At 43.1% G+C, this 19,843-nt stretch overlaps 1 protein-coding gene across 1 annotated transcript in view; it reads right to left on the bottom strand.

The window, feature by feature from the left end:
* Positions 1 to 16,349, bottom strand: part of megf10 (multiple EGF-like-domains 10) — a 162,562-nt gene extending 146,213 nt beyond the window's left edge. The window contains exon 1 of the mRNA XM_052020066.1: positions 16,016 to 16,349. The gene's annotated coding sequence lies outside the window, so the exon portion shown is untranslated. The remainder of the gene's footprint in view (positions 1 to 16,015) is intronic.
* Positions 16,350 to 19,843: the final 3,494 nt, after the last annotated feature.

Genomic DNA, 19,843 nt, shown 5'->3' with positions numbered 1-19,843 from the left:
TCATACAGCACAGAAACAGGCCCTTCGGCCCAACTCATCCACGCTAACCAAGATGTCTATCTGAGCTAGTCCCATTTGCCTGCGTTTGGCTGACATCCCTCTAAGCCTGTTCTACCCGATCAAATCATCTTAAATACCTCGATGAAATCACCCTGTCATTATCTGATCAAGGAATTACAAGCCTGGCCTGTGCAGTCAGCTATAATGTAGCCATTAATTATGTAGAGGTCTACAGCACAGGTCATTTAGCCCAGCTGAACCATCCTTGTCTACAAGCCTCTGCTCATCCTACTATCAACATCCCATCAAAATTTGATAATTTGGTGCCGTTTATTTCAGCGCTACACAAATCAAAAATGGACATTTCTGGAGTGAAATGTAACAGTCTCACTGTGTCATTCCAGAAATCTGACAGGGTACTTCCTGGCGTTAGTCCTGCCTCGTATCTAGCATGGAAGATTGCGTCAGAGTCAAGTGATGTCATTCCCCATGGAGTTTTGCTTGGGGAATTAGATTATGTTGCTCCAAGGAGTGACCATTGTTAGTCACTCCCAGAACAAATAGGTTTTCAGTGGATACCATACGGGGGCACTTGCTATACTTTGGGAACCCTACCCTCCCACAGGGAGGTGGGCACTTAACCCACTGTTCTCACACATCAACCCTCCCTCCCCATCATTCTGCCATAACTTTCTAATGGCCAAAATCTCCTAAATCCCCAGGGCCCAATCCACCCATGGTCAACTTCCCCCACCTTCATTTTCCCCACTGACCTCAGCCTTGATCCTCCATTGTCTCCACAGCACACTAAGAAAACCATGTAATGGAATTCAGTACTGCCCAAGGCCCAAGTGGTTCTTGGCAATGCCACATAACACAATATAGTGGCACACTGCCATTAGCTCCATTTCTTTTGGTGGGAAAAACTGCAGACTGAGGAAAAGTAGCAGTCTGATAAGATAATGGGGAAAACAGGCTGCTCTTTGTTATTCATTATACTCTCATCAATAATCTTGCCAAAATTGTTAACATCCATTATTTAATTTTTTTAAAAAAGCCTCAGTAGATCAAATCTATAATTGATAGATATAAACAACCATCTTAATCTGTTTTTGATTGTACTGTTAAATGTTTCAGGAATATTTCATAGGGAAACAACTATAGCACTCCTGTGATCGATACACCATGGCCCAGATCCATTGCTTAAAAGCCAACAGATCTGCTTCAACTCAAGAAGGTCGAGACTCCTGAATGAAGTCCAGTCTCACAGTCAGCTAAAGTGCTGATATCAGCACACTTGCATTGCACCAGTAAACACCTCAGAGTTACTTACCCCCCCCCCGCCAAATTATTATTTACAATATATTCAGTAAATGCAATCAAGACATTTTCTCTACATTCATCAATACATCCTCTTACAATGCATCAGCACCATCCATATTTTGTAAGCAATGCATCCATGATGTGTTTGAAAGGCAATTACATAGGACACAGCCCCTCACGGTCCAGTGACACCAGGACATTAGATCATGGTCCTTCCCCACTGAACCTTCGTGGTGGCTGCACTGAGCTTCAGCGCATCCCTTAGCACGTACTTGCGCACTCTGGAATGTGCCAGTCAGGCACCTCTCTCCACTGGAACCCCACTAGGTTTCAGGTGTATTGACGTGCAGCTTTCACCAACTTGGCAGTCTTCAGCAATTGATGTTCTCAGTCCCTGAAAATAGTCTATAGAGCAAAGAGTCCCTTGTTATGCAGCTGCTCAGGGTGAACCTCAACAAGAACCATTGCATCGCTTTCAAGACCTTCTTGCCAAACGCACAGTCCCTCGGAGGTGGATGACCATCTCATCCACACTGCAACTATCAAGGGCAGCATGCAGTGGGAGCAAGACTCCAACTGTGTAGGAAGTATGTGATAGGGAGGGCCCCTCTCACTGCCAGCCAAGTGAGGCCTTAGTGTTTGTTGACTGGTTCTGGTGTTGAGGCATTCTGCCAAAATGGTTTTGACAATCTACTTGAGAAAATATTCCACAGAATCCACTGTATCTATTTCCCTCAGGACTCAATGGACGTGGTCAAAGGTGTTTTTCCATAGAAACACTTCTGTGAAGGACAGGTTTTGCAGCAAGGTTCAAATGAATGGAGCAATGCGCTGCTATGAAGCCAGGCCCATCCTTTGCAACATGGGGCACAGGTAGAACCTCAGCATCTAGTGACACCTCTACAGTGTGATGCAGCCAAGCACAAAAGGTGGCCATGAAGATGCAGGCACCTGGGTAGCTCATCCAAGCTAAATCGGTCCACTGAACCTGTGCCAAATGCAGCAGGCCCATCAAAATCAATAGGAAGGAATGGCTGACAGCAGAACACTAAAGGAGGAGTTAATTACCTTTTTATTAAATTAATTTAATTATATTTAATTATGTGCAAGTGCTTTTCATAAATTTTAAACATTTTCTTTAAAATAGTGCTTGTAAGCATCAAAAGATATTCACATACATTCTGTTTCCCAACACCTTTAATGGCCAGTGAGCCTGGGAACAAGTTCCACAAACTGACTGCTCCCTGGGTAAAGGAATTTCCTCTGAATTCCCCACTGGATTTATATATGCCTGCCTTATATCTTTGGCCACTAGCTCTAAACACTCTGCATGTGGAAATCCCTCTATTGGGTCTAGTGTCAGACTTCAGTTCTCAAGATAATAGTCACAGCCTGTTCTGTGTTTCCTGATGGGTATGACTACATGATTCTAGTTTCATTCCTAACACATAGAATCTAGGAATAACAAGGCCATTCTACCTAGCATTATTATTATTCTACAGAAATATTTCATGAGAAATACAATAACTTCTTACATAACATTTATAGAGAACTAGTTAAAGCCTTTTTCTTCCTGATGTAAAGAGTAAAGTTGCTATTTTGACTGGGTAAACACAAAATACCTCACATTCATGCCATTGTAAAACTCTTTGATCACTGTCTACAAGGAAGTTTCCGAGAGTTCCTTTCATTAGAAAGAATGGCTATTGAGTTTGTTAAATGGAAACATGAAAGCTTCAAATTGCTGCATGGCCAATCATAATGATAGGCATTTTGTAAGTAAAACCAATGCCAAATTATATACTATTCTCGATGACCCTCACCATTTTTTTTATATATAGATGCACCATAGAAATCATTCTATCCAGATGCATTGCGACTTGGTACGGCAACTGCTCTGCCCAAGACTGCAAGAAATTGCAGAGAGTTGTGGACACAGCTTAGCACATCACAGAAATCAGCCTCCCCTCCATGGACTCTGTCTATACTCTCACTGCCTTGGTGAAGCAGCCAGCATAATCAAAGACACCACCCACCCCAGACATTCTCCCTTCTCCCCCCTCCCATTGGGCAGAAGATACAAAAGCCTGAAGGCACGTACCACCAGGCTTAAGGACAGCTTCTATTCCACTGTTATAAGACTATTGAATGGTCCCCTAGTACGACAAGGTGGAATCTCGACCTCACGATCTACCTAGTTATGGTCTTGCACGTTGTTTACCTGCACCCTCTCGGTAACGGTAACACTTTATTCTGCATTGCCTTTCCCTTGTACTACCTCAATGCACTGATGTGATGAAGTGATCTGTATGGATGACATGCAGAACAGTTTTCCACTGTACCTCATGTGACAATAATAAACCAATTTATTACTAAGGGCTCAATGAACATCAACAAAAGGAATGATCCAACATTCAATCTTTTGGTGATGATGGTGAGGGATAAATATTGGCCAAGGGATGATTTGATATATAGAAGAGCTGGAGGAATAGCAAGAACATATCCTGTTTAAGTCAAGACAAAAGAATCCCTTGATATGGTGAAGTCCAACATTTTCTTTACTTTTGCACCAAAGATGTAGATGTATTGCTCTGTTGGAATATTATTATAACCATGGTTTCATATGTTCACAACCTATTCTTCTTCCTCAGGATTGAAAGCAACTTGCTTCTATTCTGGATGTGGATTCAGATGTGGCTGATGAGACCAATGTAGGAACCACAGACCTTTTTGGGGCAGGAGGCAACTGAAGGGTAGATTATGAGGTGGCACATTCATTTCACCACTAACACTGAGTTTTCACTTGTTCTCAATGAATGGATTCAAGGTTCAAAATGTTCCTTCACCACTTTGAGCAGTCAGGAACCTAGAGATTCCTTGGAGTCAGTGGGAATGTTGCAGTTTTTCCAGGGAGTCTGACGTCATCCTTGAACCTTTTCTTCTGTCAATCTGGAAGACACTTCCAAGGGTGGAGCTTGGAATTCCAGATCCATCTCAGGCATGCCAACAACATGGTCTACCCAATGGAGCAGACAATGTTAATAGGGCCTCAGTGCTGGGTATACTAGCCTATGAGAGGATGCTCACATTGGTTCTTTGATCCTTCCAGTTGAGTGAGAGAATTTTCAGAGACAGTGTTGGTGATATCTCTCCAGTGCCCTGAAGTGCCTGCTGTAGGTAGTCTCAGAAGCTTATGGGTGGGTAGGGAGAACTACAGCCTGGTAGACCATAAATTTTATGCCAGATTAAGGTCTTGATTGTCAAACACTTTTCCTCAGCTGGCCAATGGTGAATTTCATCACTGATGTTTACCTTGACAGAGGTGGCTCATGAAGTTTATTCAGGTTATGGACTGCTCTGAAGTACCTCAGTATTAAATCAAGGCATGGACCAAATCTTCATCATCAACCAAAGGCTGCTTACACCGTTTATTCATAATTTAAAAAATATACAAAGTTTATTTTTGAAATAAAAAATCATCCTAAAGCTACTAATTGGCATATTTCAAGTCGCAGGAGTATGTACCGCTCGAGGGCTGCACTGAAGTTTGGTGCAGTTGCTGCAAAGCACCATAATATAGGGACCTCCCACCATTACACACTGAAGGGCGAGTTCTGTGCAGCAAACTCCCAAATATCTACGGATGGAATGTTTGGGAATGAAAAATTAGTGATGTGTTCACATACTGTAAATTGTAATCAAATGTAATGATATGCTTGGCAGAGTGAAGACAATGCCATGTCCTAACTGTATTATTGTGTATTTTAGGGGCTCATCAAGCATCTGCACTTAGAGAATAAACTCAATAAGCCTGGTCCACACCACAATACAGTCCCAATGTTGAATCCTTATGTTAATAGCCAGCTCCAATTAAAAGGTCTCCTAATGCCATTGAACCCAAGAAATGTCTATGGCAGAAACCAATTTTGAACGCCAAAAATGTTTGCAAATTTAATATGCAGTTTACAGTATTATTTCAAATAAAACATTATTAGCCACCTGATAAGCTTTGAGCATCCACTTATGTGGATTACCATGTACAGGTTTGAGAATCAAGACTTCTGCCATCGAGTACAGAGTATGCTCATCACATTCAGTGGTTCATTTAAAAAGAGTTAATGTGCATTTTTTAAAAATAGGATAGAACATTATAAAGTTAGTGCTTGTGTTGCTCATTTCTAAATGTAAGCATGCAATTTAGAATGAACCCAGTGTCCAGTTTGGTGAGGTGGACCTTAAAGTCATTGAAACAGGTCCCTAGGCCCACTGACTCTGAACCAATCAACAAACACCCATTTTACACTAATCCTACCCAACACGATTTGTTCTTCCTACTTTCCCCATCAACTCCCCCCAGGTTCCACCACTCATCTACACACCAATTTACAGTGCCTGATTATCCTACTAACTCCTATATGCATTTAGGATGTGGGAGGAAACTGTCAGGATCGAACCTGGTTCACTGGAGCTGCACGGCAGCAGCTCCACTTGCCGCATCACTGTGGCCCACAGTCTGTAGTCTTTCCCCACAGAGCTATGTGGCAACTCCTCTGGCTTCAGTGCATCCCTCAACATGTAGTCCTGCACCCTGAAATGTGCTGGTTGGCAGCATTCAGTTGCTAAGCCATGGCTTTAGAACAAGCGGTCCAAGCCTTTATTTATTAGCCTGTGTATTGATAATTTTCAAATCCAGCTTCCATGTGCAAGCTGCAACTGAAATTTATTAACTTACTTTTGAAAAGAAACAGGCAGATAAAGATTATTATGCAGCAGCTGAGAGCAGCAGATGAATGAAAAGAGTAAGTCATCGCTTTTAAGATGATTGACTGTGCAGGCTGCAAGATTTAACAATGATCACTTTGTACTGAGCACAGACTTTGACCCACCTACAGCATGTCCGGCACCTGCCTTCACACATTGCAGGGGTGATCAGGGTTGAAAAATCTTAAATTTTGATATCTGGATCCAATATTCCTACTGTACACAGCTGTACACCCAAAATACTGTGTTAACTTAAAAATAAATTAGCTGGTGCAGAGATGTCCCACTTTCAGTATAAGACTTGCACCATATTTTCCCCATTTGTTACAGTATCCCAAATTTCTTATTTTGATATTTATTCTAAAGCTATTTAAATTTTGATATGAACTATTTTAAGAAGAAAACACTTGCACACCCTGATTGACTGTGAACTGGTTTGGGGCAATGAACTATTTTTAAATACAGGAAATAGGCTGTCAATTTGCTGCACAGCAAGCCTCCATAAAGATCAAAAATATAATGATCAGAGACTCTGTCAGTGGTGCTGACAGAAATATTTGGGGGTGGGGGGGGGGGGTGGTGGTTGGAGGGCAGAGTTCACCAGGAAGAACTACCCTGTTTTCTTCTGGAATCAACCAAGTGGAGAAGGTTAGGTGGTTAGGAAAGTGCCTTCAACGGTGTAGCAATCCCTTAGCACCACACTGGAACGTTAATCTACATTCCACAGTCAAGCTTCTGAAGTGGAAATACTTTGGGAACTATCTATAAATATCAAATTGCAATATAGCATCAGAAATATCCTTAGAAAATGGATTTAGCACTCTATATAATTCAATATACAGTTTGTCATCCATCTTGAAAGTAGATATGCAATCATAACACTTAAAATGTAAGAAAATACTAAAAAAGGAAATCAGGAAGGCAAAAACATGACATGAGGCTGCTTTGGCAGATAATGTGAAGATAAACCCAAAGGGTTTCTACAAGTATATGAAGAGTAAAAGGATAGTAAAGGACAAAATTGGTCCCCTAGAAGATCAGAGTGAACGTCTATATGTGGAGCCTCAGGAGATGGGGGAAGATCTTACAGTTTTTTTGCATCAGTATTTACTCAGGAAATGGGCATAGAGGATATGGAAGGAAGGGAAACAAGCAGTAGTGTCATGGAACATATAGAGGTTAAAGAGGAGGAGGTGCTTGCTGCCTTACAGCAAATAAAAGTAGATAAATCCCCTGGGCCTGACAAGATATTTCCTCGGACCTTAAGAGAGACTAGTGTAGAAATTGCAGGGGCCCTGGCAGATATATTTAAAATGTCCTTAGCCACGGGTGCAGTGGCTGAGGACTGGAGGGTAGCTCATGTTGTTCCATTGTTTAATAAAGGCTCTAAAAGTAAACCAGGTAATTACAGGCCAGTGAGCCTGACATCAGTAGTAGGTTAATTATTGGAAGGTGTTCTGAGAGATTGGATATACAAGTATTTGGGCAGCCAAAGGCTGATTAAGGATAGTCAGCATGGCTTTGTGCGTGGTAGATCATGTTTAACGAATCTTGTAGAGTTTTTTTTTTGAGGAGGTTACCAAGAAAGTAGATGAAGGAAAGGCTGTGGATGTTGCCTACATGGACTTTAGTAAGGCCTTTGACAAGGTCCCACATGGGAGGTTAGTTCAGAAGGTTCAGACACTAGGTATCCATGGAGAGGTTGTAAACGGGATTCGAAATTGGCTGTGTGGGAGAAGACAGAGTGGTAATGGATGATTGTTTCTCAGACTGGAGGCCTGTGACTAGTGCTGTGCCTCAGGGATCGGTGCTGGGACCATTGTTGTTTGTTGCCTATTGTCTATATCAATGATCTAGATGATAATGTGGTAAATCGGATCAGCAAGTTTGCTGACGACACTAAGATTGGAGGCGTTGTGGACAGCGAGGAAGGCTTTCAAAGCTTGCAGAGGGATCTGAACCAACTGAAAGAATGGGCCAGAAAATGGCAGATGGAATTTAATGTAGACAAGTGTGAGGTGTTGCATTTTGGAAGGACAAATCAAGGTAGGAGATACACAGTAAATGGTAGGACACTGAGGGGTGCGGAGGAACAAAGGGATCTGGGAGTTCAGATACATGATTCCCTGAAAGTGGCATCACAGGTAGACAGGGTTGTAAAGGCAGCTTTTGGCATCCTGGCATTCATAAATCAAAGTATTGAGTACAGGAGTTGGGATGTTATGGTGAGGTTGTATAAGTCACCGGTGAGGCCAAATTTGGGGTATTGTGTGCAGTTCTGGTCACCTAACTATAGGAAGGATATCAGTAAGATTGAAAGACTGCAGAAGATTTACTAGAATGTTGCCGGGTCTTCAGGAGTTGAGTTACAGGGAAAGATTGAACAGGTTAGGACGTTATTCCTTGGAGCGTAGAAGAATGAGGGGAGATTTGATAGAGGTTTATAAAATTATGGGGGGCATAGACAGAGTTAATGCGAGTAGGCTCTTTCCACCTAGCTTAGGAGAGAGAAGTACGAGAGGACATGGCTTTAGGGTGAAAGGTTTAGGAGGAACTTCTTCACTCAGAGTGGTGGGAGTGTGGAACGGGCTGCCATTTGATGTAGTAAATGCAGGCTCACTCTTAAGCTTCAAGAATAAATTGGATAGATATATGGACAGGAGAGGTCTGGAGGGTTATGGACTGGGTGCAGGTAAGTGGGACTAGCAGAATAATGTTTTGGCACAGACTAGAAGGGTCAAATGGCCTGTTTTCTGTGCTGTAGTGTTCTATGGTTTTAACTACATGAGAGGAGGCTCTTCCATCCAACATCCTTATGCTGTCTCTTTGAAAGAACTCTTCAATTAGACTGAGGCTCCCTGCGTATTTTCCCCTCCAAGTATTGATCTGATTCCTCTTTGAAAGTTACTATTGAAATCTGCTTCCATTGTCTTCTTGGACAGTACATTCCAGATCACACCAACTCACTGAGCAAATGAAAATCTTGTCTCCCCTCTGGTTATTTTGTCAGTTCCCCTAAATCTGTGCCATGTGCTTATCAAGCTTTCAGGAAACAGTTTCTTCATGTTTATTTATCACTTTAATTGATCTGTGTCAATATCCATTTGGAAGCCATCAAAGGCAAATATTCTTCAAACATTATTTTCAACTGAAGAAAGGCTTTGTACTTTTTCCTTGTGACTGGTAGAATTCAAATTGACAAGTAGTTGCTCAGGGACATTTGCTGCTTATGATATCCATGAATGTGGATTTGAGGTCCGATTACACTGATTGATGTGTACCAGGTCTCAAGCAACAACACAGCTGCAAAACAAATTCTGAACAACTGTTCCACAAAGAAACAAGAGGGTCTCCTGTCTATAATGCAGCTAATGAAATCTGCCCCTGGCTGGGATTAAGGTAAAACAGAGCTAGAAACTGTTTCATAATCTAAGACAGCGCAGTGCGTGTAGCTGCGCAAACCACCCCTTCAGCCACTAGGCGCATTTTCTATTACCGTGCATCCTTGCTGCTTATGCCATTATCTGACTCCAGACTAAACAAGAGTACAGTGCAGACCTTGTTGCTATCTTTAAATCCCTTTAGGATGAAGGGGTGTCCTTGATGTCTATAAGATGACTGTCTCGCCATTTATACCATCCTTTAACATAAAGGATGATACTATTGAAGATGAACAGTTCCCATTATGTTGCTCACAAGCCATCAACTAACTTATAACAGAGCCATTGAACCAGATTTGTTCCTTTATCAACAACAGTAATCTGGGTCTTCAATGACCATGTGATTGCAGAAGAGCTAGGAAGTAGAATAAGGATAGAATAGGTAGCATTTGCTCTCTGTTTCGACACATCTACCCCTCTGAAGACCTGTTATAAAGGTAACTCTTCATACCACAAGTGAGGACAATTTTCTATACAAAGGTCAGAAGCTGGAGACTACATTCCTGGTCCATTCTGAAAATGGAATAACATTTGCTATATTCTATTCAGAGTTCTACGATTGGTTTCATTATTGCCGTCTTTCAAATAGGATGTCCAATCTGTTCACCCTCAGATCCCAAGAGTACTTCCCAGCAATTGCTGATCTCAAAACAAACATCATTACATCTGCCCATTATCCCCATTACTGGTTGTTGTCTCCCTCATTTCCGATACTATAACCCCAATTCTAAGACAAGATAAAGCAGCCCCCTGCCCTTTGCTTTTCATATCCCAGTATGTCAGGTACAAAAACAATGTATCCCCTGTTGGTTACAGAAAGACATCAAGTTAATCAGAGGCTTTGTAGGAGACTGGAGCTCATGTGATAAATAATTCAAGCAACAAATATATTTGTCAAGATTTCTGTGCAATATTTAACACAAATTACTACAATAATTGTTCTGAACCATTGTTCTGAATCATATTATAACACCTGCTCTCCTTACGAATAATTTCAATTAAAAGAGACTGCTATGACTGATGTGCCATTACAAAAGGAGTGAATAATTAAAGTCAATTTTTGAAGGACTAATAACCATGTCTCACTGCTCACTTCCTATTTTGAGCCTACTGTGCATTTCTTTGAAAACTTCTGGGAGATTAAAAAAAAGTCTTTTCAGAATTTTTTGGCATAACTCTAATGTAGGAGAAATTCAAAGACTCTTCAAAAAAAATGGTTGGCATACAGCATGTTTACTGCCTTCCATGACATAACCACAGCCTGTCTGATCCAGCTGTCAGCTACAGCAAGCTTTTATTCACCTGATTCATTCAGTGGAGGAACACAAAAGTGACCAATTTTGCAGAAAGGTTGTTCCAGTAATGAACAAGTTATTCAACAATAAAAAAAAGGAACTGCTCTCCAAAAGCAGTTGGGTGATGCTTTGATAATTCCTCTCCCCAATTAGTATTGTACAACTAACTATGGAATGTCTACAGGAACAAAATCCCAAACTCCTTAGGTTCTATAGCTAAAACCAGTAGATCTATTTGAATGTTTACTGGCACACCAGATCAAAAGCAAGTACAAGCAAAAACAAACTGCTCAATACCATTGATTAATCAACTGGGAAAAACTGAGGGGGATATGAGCAAATCTGTCCACAAAATTTAATAGAAGCTTTAGGTAAAGTTTGTGAGTAGATGTACAAAAGGAAAATAAAAATGTTTTCAATAATCAAAACAACCAATTATTTTGTTTTAAAATCTTAAATCCCAACTCTCGTACCATGGAAAACTGTATGATTTTGCGTGAGGGAGTGAACAACTAGTTTGCGTAAATGTGAGTGGGGGGGGGGGGGGGGGAAGTGTGGCATGTAAAGATATAATCACGTTTAAATAATCATAGCTTAAAGTCTTAACTCACGAGGTTCAGACTTTAAAATAGCAATCAATATACTGAACACCCCACTGTATCTGATGACAGATCCAACTCCTTTAAGCAACTCAATTTTCTACTTAATAACATATTTTTAAACAAATGTTTAAAGACGTCATCTACTTTTATGGTTGAGAGATGGCCAGACATTACTGAGATAAGATTCTTTTAGCTGTGCTCATTATATTTAGTTAATTGTGTGACTGGTGTGTATGTGATAATCATGTAGTGAGATTTAGAAAATTCTCATTCATTTTTCCCTGTGATTAAATGGTGCAATATTATATATATAGCTTCTCATTGTCACGATAGCCTAATCTTAAAGGCTACTGTCAATTAGACTTTATAATGATTGGTATTTTTGCTTACTATTTTATCACATTTACAACTCAGATAAATGTGCTTCTAGCACCAAGGTATACTAAATGTCTCTGCTCGGTCACAATTTTTTCAGACTCCCTTCAGGCTGCCAAGTTGAGTAGGACTGCAACTGCCATGCAATGCTCATCAGCCATTAATAATGGCTCCTTTGTACTACTGTCACATGAACAGTGTAGCGCTATGATTGCTGTCACTTTGGGCTCATTATGCAAAGCAAGCTTTCACATCGACCAGTTCTACTGGGCTTGCTTTGCTCGGATCACTGTGACCAATACTGTTTTCGCCCCATGGCATTCAAGAGCTTAGCACAGAATCCTTTCACTGCACAGTTTCTGAATCACTTGTGCCACACTGAATAGAGCATTTTTTAAAAAAAATACAAAATCACCATACCAACCTAACCACTTTAAACCGATCAGGGTATTTTACACAAATTGGCTAATACAAATTAAAACAAGTAACCATCCCAGATCATGTTACTTTGTAAATTCTAGTGGTACTGAAACAGAATTTATTATTTGCCAATTTTTACAATGCAAACAAAAAAATATTTTGATTAATTGCTTGTGTAACAGGCCAAATCTAAAAGTTGTGTTTAATCACTGAACATCACTAGTTAAGTGTTATCTAGCCTTATCATGTTATGTAACAAATGAAAAAAAATGAAACTAATTGCATTTAGCTGCTCTTTGGTGCAGTGCCATTTACCTTTGGTAAATTGGTAAACAAAGACCTAATTACAAGCAATGGATTGATGTTTAGGAGTTTTCTATATGGGTTTTTGAGGCAATTGTTTGTTAAATTAGAAATATGCAACTGAAAAATAATTCATTAAACAATTAAAACTACAATGTTGCTGCCACATTTTGCATGCATACAGAACAGTTTCTGGCTGCACTGCGTGACCCGACTAATGAGAGGGCTGATATCCTACTACTACACTCCTCCCATCTGAAGGGGGGCTGGCTATGCAAGTGATCTGTCTGCAGGGTTACACAGGCATTGCATGGATTTAGTATTGAATCTTCTCAATGCAATGGAAAGGCAGATGATCTCAGTTTTACCCTATTAAAATAGATGTCAGGGTAGAGGAGTCCACACCTGGCTTAGCAGTAGCTCTTTTGCCTTGATGACAGAAGATTGGGAGTTCATCCATTTCGAGGACGAGTCAAAAAGTCTAGCCTGACAGATCAGTCCCAAACAGTTGGCAGTGCCATCTTTCAGATGAACTGGTAAGCCAAGGACCAAACTGTCCCTCAGATGTTGTAAAGGATCCCCCAGCAAGATCTTCACAAGATCAGCGAGCCAATTAATGCTCAGCAACTTCACATAACTGTGATAATGATCAGATCATTTGGCCTTGGTAATGTTGGCTGATAGACAATTATTGGACAGGATAAGTGTTTCAACCAGGGAAAGATGCCCCATTCTTTAAAATAGCACTGTTTAATATCTTAGGTGTGCCTTAAAGTGAAGGTGTGGACTCAATTTAACATTTCATCCAAAAAACTCATCTTCAGGAAGATAGCTCTCCCTCAGTGCTGCAGTGGAGAGTCAGCCCAAATTCAAGAGCTGAAATATCTGAGAGGGACTTGAATTCAAACTTCTGACTTTGCCAGGAGTGCCACTCTATAATAAGGGACAAGAGACCAAATGCCTGATCCATGGTCCCACCTCAGCAACCTGTGAGAGCCCTGCTTACTTCCCTCAGTTGCTCCAGGTCCTAATGCAATCTTCAAATGGGATAGCTAGAGGTAATTAAAGGTATGTTTTTTAAAATTTGAACTCATTCTTGGCTTTCCTGATTCCAGAACACTGTTTTGGCTTCTGCCAGTTTCTGACAGGAATCCCCTTTACCAAGTCTCCTCCCCTCCACCATAGTGCCTTCAACAAGGGATGCAGCTATATTTCTAGCTGGAATGGATTGATTGGCTCTGACCACCTAAGTAACACCCACATCTCAATATAATCAAACTGACCGTGTCTGTTTCCCAACTCTAGATAGATTTCAATCTTGCAGAACAACCCATCCAGTTCAGGTTGGAAACAGGCCTAAACAAATTTCAACTCAATTAACAGTAATAAGATTTTTAAGTTAACCATAACATTTCCTTTTTGTTCCAGTTTTTAAGCTCTTTCAAATGCAACACATTTTTCCTTTGGGGAAGTTTTCTTGTTCACAAATAAGAAAAATAATTTCTGGCTCTTTACTTTGGACAGCTCATAATTAGATTTCACCAATAACAACTTGCATTGATGTATAGCCCCTTCATCATAATGAAAACAACCCAGGTGTTTTCAGAAACACAAAACTGCAGATGCTGGAATCTGGAGCAACACACAATCTGCTGGAGGAACTCAGTGGGTTGAACAGCATTTGGGGGCAGGAAGGAAATGTCGACATTTCAGGTCAAACCTTGCACGCAGGTGTTTTAGTGTTATCAGACCAAATATGACACCAAGCCTCAAATTTAGGAAAGTGACTAAAAATGTGGTCAAAGACGTAGGTTTAAAGGGGCTTCTGAAAGGCTAAGGAGCAAAGATATTTGGAGGGATTTCCAGATCTTTATATCCCAGAACTAACACACCTCCTTTCATTAAAACAGTCAAAAAACAGTGAATCAATAAAGGTGGGGTTTAAATTTGGACATCTGAATAATGTTCAAAAATCTCAACCCAAACGTGCATAAAATCTAATATTTCATACGTTATTGGAAATATTGGCTTATGATTACAAGGAATAATACAATGCATCATCACTGCCTTAGCAATTAGTGGTGTTCCCCTCAATCCTCCCCAAATTACAACAGCCTAAGACTTCGACATACCAGACTTAAATTGTAGAAAAGTTTATTTCTTATAATGTTCCCACCAAATTAATAATATCATCATGTTTTCCATGAACTCCAATCATTTATTGAAGACCTCAGGACCAAAATCAACAATATGGGGGACTTTGGTCTCTAATAAACAAGCACAAACTTACACTGTACTGCACTCCAAACCTTGCCCCTAGCTAGAACCAGTAACCTACCCCATTCTCCCTCCATCCAGCCCACACCCCTCCTTCCATCCATCTCTCCCTCCACACTTCCACTCTAACCCTACCATTTAACTCTGTCCCTCCCTATCCTTCGGCAAGATGTGCAATGTTCAATGCAACTTTGATAACGATGGAGATTTGTGAACATATCAGGGAAATGTGCAAAAGAAAACAGGGCAACTACAGCACATGGTTTTGGTGACCCACCAAAGAGGCTGGGATACAGGTAACATGTAGGCTTGAAAGTGGGGCTTTCTTTTTCCATTGCATCCGAGAGAATCAAACGCTAGCCCCTCAACCCAGCTCCATCTCCACTAACTCGCAGGATTGCACTACTGCATTTAGTGTTGGTGAAACGAGGCATTTTGCGTGGGCCACGAAGTCGGTAGCCGTTCACACTGAACCCCCAGCTCACCACAGTCGATCCGTGTATTCCTGCGGAGGCGCGCCCCCAGGGTGCGCGTACACGAGGGCCAGGCGAAGACTCCGGAGCGCGCGCCTTGCACCCCTCCCAGTGCGCGCTCACGGCCAAGCCCCTCGACAAGATGTCCCAAACGGTAGGAATAACTTTATAAACATACTCAAAGCCGTTCTGACTTGCCTCGCCATCTCCTGCAGTTGGTTTCTGCAGCACGTCACTCCTTTGATGCTGAGATTTAGCAAGGTATAAATTAAGTTTACGATGTCATGGAATGCAACAGCCCTAGCGGATGGAGACTTTGAAATATACATATGGAAAAGTGGAAATGCGAAAAAAAACTCTCCTTCCACTGCACAAGAAAGAATAGCCGTCTTTTGTTTGATTCTTTGTTAAATACACAAAATCAACCTGATACATTATCCCTTCTATAAAACCCACTTCCAATCTGGCGCTGTCCAGATCTTAATTACATCTGTTTAGGATTTTACGTTAAAATAACACTCAGTTTAAAACATCTTCCAAAATTTAGTTCATGAGAATATGGAATCTTTTGCCTTTCCGTGGATTAAAATAAATCATGCAAATCCTAGATTACTCGTGGGAGGAAAAATACACCGATTGTGCAAAAGAAAGCGGTATTTTGAGTTTAAAACGAAATAAAAACTCCAAAAGTAAACACCAACTAAAGAGCAGTTCCAGGTAACTTTTATTGAAAATTCAAAACTTACCTCGGCATGGGCAGCTTGCTGTTTAGTTTCTCAGGAGCGTTCAGCTAGATTGGGTGCATTAAATCCTCCAAACCCAGAGGTTTAAAAAACAAGGATGAATTTGGTCACAAGGTTGTTGTTCTCAGTGCAAAGGTTCCGTTAACATTGGGACCATTCGGATCCTTTAATCCTACTCCTCCTCCTTTCAGCCGAGTGCTGTGCGGTGCAGACTTGAACAGTCTGGTCTTTTCACTGTAACTTTCCTCTCCCGTAACAAACACGAACTTCCCTGCCGCTGAATGATAACAGCTCATCAGCGCGGCCAATGGCGAGCGCCGGTCAGTAGCTAGTTCCAAATTCGCTCCACTGGCTAGCACCTGTTATGGGCTACTGATTGGGGTATTATCATACGATTTCCACCCCCACCCCCTGCTTTACAACAGTGACGAAACTTCTTGGCTGTATCTCAATACTCTATGGAACCTATTGAAAGGGACGTGGAAGGTGCTTTGGAAATGCAAATCTGTGTTTTTTAATATAAGGAGGGGCTGGGTTACTTATTCCAGCAATGAGTAAAAGCTGAAAAAGTAATACTTCACATCTGTAACAGTTAATTTTAAATATCAGAGAAGTGGTTAGGTTATTAGAGAGCAAAAAATGACCCCTAAATCTTACTGGCATATTTCATGAGTGTCTTATGAAGGAAATTTAAACACCACAGCCTCACTCTTTCCAGTCAAATCTCTTGGTAAAGTTAAACTCTGGAGATGCAGGGCGACTAGAGCATTGATAGGCTTATTGTTATTCTTACCCCTGAATCTGGCTCAAAATTGTTTTTTTTTGTTTGAGGGCTAATTCCTTTTCCAAAAGATAGTGTAAGGGTAAGCATCTTCCATCCAGTGTTAAAATTTGGCGGGCTTCTCCCCATCCCAACCCTTCATGAAAGAGACCACTTTACTGAGGATATCCAGCCTATGTCCTTGGAGATGGAGCATGTCACGTCATCTTATTCACTGACTGACAAACTTTCACTCGATGTATCCAATGACGTGGGGGGGGGGGTGACATTATATTTAATTTGATAAACGTTTATTTTATGTCTGATGCAGGGTTTCGACCCAAAATGTCGACAGTTCCTTTCATCCTGCAGATGCTGCTCGACCTGCTGAGTTCTTCCAGCAGATTGTTTATTGCTCCAGATTTCAGTATCTGCAGCCTCTTGTGTCTCCAGAAGTTTATTTTATCTTGTTATTTTTCCTCCTAGGGGCTCTGCCCTCTGAAAAGGGAGCCATTGTGTTAGGGGTTATTATTTTATTCTCTGTTGCTTTTCCCCATCCATTTCAGGATCACCTGGTTTGGATTACTGATCACTGCAAGTCCCAATTTAAAAGCTTGAGGCTGTAGCGGCTAGCTACACTACTAAAGAATAAAGACACGGAGTCTGTTGCTTGGAGTCAGAAGTAGATTGCTCAACAGGGGTGTGGTGCGCCTTTTAATACCGAAACTCTTCCCGCGCTTCAGTTCCCGCACTGATGTCACACGCGGGTCACCTGACCTTCCCACGCGCAGGCTTTCCTAGCCCAACGATGGAGAAGAAGGAGGGCCCCGCGCCATCTTGGGTTGGGGCCTCCGATGACGTTCGAGATCTCGGGCACCGGTTCGATACTGGTGCAGTGAGTCGCCACATAACCCCCCCCCCCCCCCAGAACCAGCGATACCCCTCCTTACAGTCTTACAAACTTACAGTCTCGGAGGGACATCGGCATAGGGGTCGGGGCCTGTCCATGTCACGAGGTGGGTATTGGGGTCAGGTTGCCAAGCTGCTCGCACAGCCGGTCAAGCGTCACAGCAAGTTCTTCCTCTGGCCCCCGAGGGGCTGGTAGGAACTCGCCCGGGATGACCAAGGGCATTCCATAGACCATCTCCGCAGACGAGGCATGAAGGTCCTCTTTTGGTGTGGTACATATCCCCAGCAGGACCCAGGGGAGTTCGTCCACCCAGTTGGGCCCCTTAAGGTGGGCCATGAGTGCCAACTTCAGGTGTCGATGGAACGTCTCCACCAGCCCATTGCATTGCGGATGATAGGCGGTGGTGAGGTGGATCCGGGAACCCCACAAGTCGGCGACAGCAGACCACAGGCCGGAGGTGAATTGAGCTCCCGTGTCTGAGGTGATATGGGCCGGGACACCAAAACGGGCCACCCAAGTTGACTAAAGTGCCCGTGCACAGGACTGGGTGGAGGTGTCCGCGAGGGGAATGGCTTCGGGCCAGCGGGTAAAGGGGTCGACAATCGTGAGGAGGTACCGCGCTCCTCGGGAGACTGGGAGGGGACCGACAAGGTCGACATGGATATGGTCGAACCTCTGGCGGGTAGGTTGAAAGTCCTGCAGGGGGGCCTTGTCATGCTGCTGTACTTTCGAGGTTTGGCTGTGTGTGCAGGACTGGGCCCATTCGGAAACCTGTTTACGCAGACCATGCCAGACGAACTTGTCGGACACCATCTGGAGAGTAGTCCAGATGGATGGGTGTGCCAGGCCGTGGATGGAATCAAACACCCGTCGATGCCAGGTAGCTGGAATGATGGGGCAGGGTTTACCGGTGGAGATATCGCAGAGCAGGGTGCGCTCACCGGGGCCTACCAGTAGGTCTTGCAGTTGCAGGCCCGAGACTGCGGTGCGATAGCTGGGCATCTCCATGTCCATCTGTTGTGCCTCCGCCAAGGCGCTGAAATCCGCCCCCGGGACAAAACTTGGATGGTGAGCCGTGACAGTGCATCCGCGACCACATTCTTTTTCCCGGAGAGATGGCGGACATCAGAGGTGTACTCTGAGATGTACGACAAGTGCTGCTGCTGCCATGCTGACCAGAGATCTGAGACCTTGTTGAAAGCGAAGGTCAACGGCTTGTGGTCGGTGAAAGCTGTAAACGGCCTGCCCTCTAAGAAGTATCGGAAGTGTCTGATGGCCAGGTACAACATCAACAGCTCGCGGTCGAAGGCGCTATATTTGAGCTCTGGTGGTCGAAGGTGTCTGCTGAAGAACGCCAGCGGTTGCCAATGCCCTTCAATGAGCTGCTCTAGAACGCCTCCAACCACTGTGCTGGAGGCGTCCACTGTGAGGGCAGTCGGGACATCCATACAAGAATGCACCAACATGACCGCGTCCGCCAAGGCCTGCTTGGTTTTGACGAACATGGTGTCAGCCTCCTCTGACCAAACAATGTCCTTGCTTCCGCCCGACAGGAGAGCAAACAACGGGCGCATGATGCGGGCCGCGGATGGTAGGAACCAGTGATAAAAGTTTACCATACCGAGAAATTCCTGCAGGCCCTTGATGGAGGAAGTGGCGGATGGCGTCGACCTTTGCAGGCAGGGGCGAGGCGCCGTGTTTGTCGATCCTATCTCGAGCCTGAACTGGCATTTGGCCGAGTTGATGGTCAGGCCGAAATCCCTCAGGCGAGAACAGAGTTGGCAGAGGTGCGTGAGATGTTCTTGGCGGCTGCTGCTGGCGATCAAGATGTCGTCGAGGTATATGAAGACAAATTCAAGGTCGCGTCCGACCGCGTCCATCAGTCGTTGGAAGGACTGAGCAGCATTCTTGAGGCCAAAGGGCATCCGAATGAATTCAAAGAGGCCAAAAGGTGTGATCATTGCCGTCTTTGGAATGTCGTCCGGATGCACCGGGATCTGGTGATAGCCGCGGATGAGGTCGGCCTTGGAAAAAATGGACCGCCCGTGCAGGTTGGCAGCGAAGTCCTGAATATGCGGCACGGGGTACCGGTCCCGGGTAATTATGTCGTTCAGGCGTCGGTAATCGCGGCAGGGTCGCCAGCCTCTGGCTGCCTTGGTGA

Source organism: Pristis pectinata, chromosome 7 (assembly GCF_009764475.1).
Source record: "Pristis pectinata isolate sPriPec2 chromosome 7, sPriPec2.1.pri, whole genome shotgun sequence".
NCBI lineage: Eukaryota > Metazoa > Chordata > Chondrichthyes > Rhinopristiformes > Pristidae > Pristis > Pristis pectinata.
Note: the sequence above shows the minus strand (reverse complement) of the source record. Positions and strands in the feature narration are given on the sequence as shown.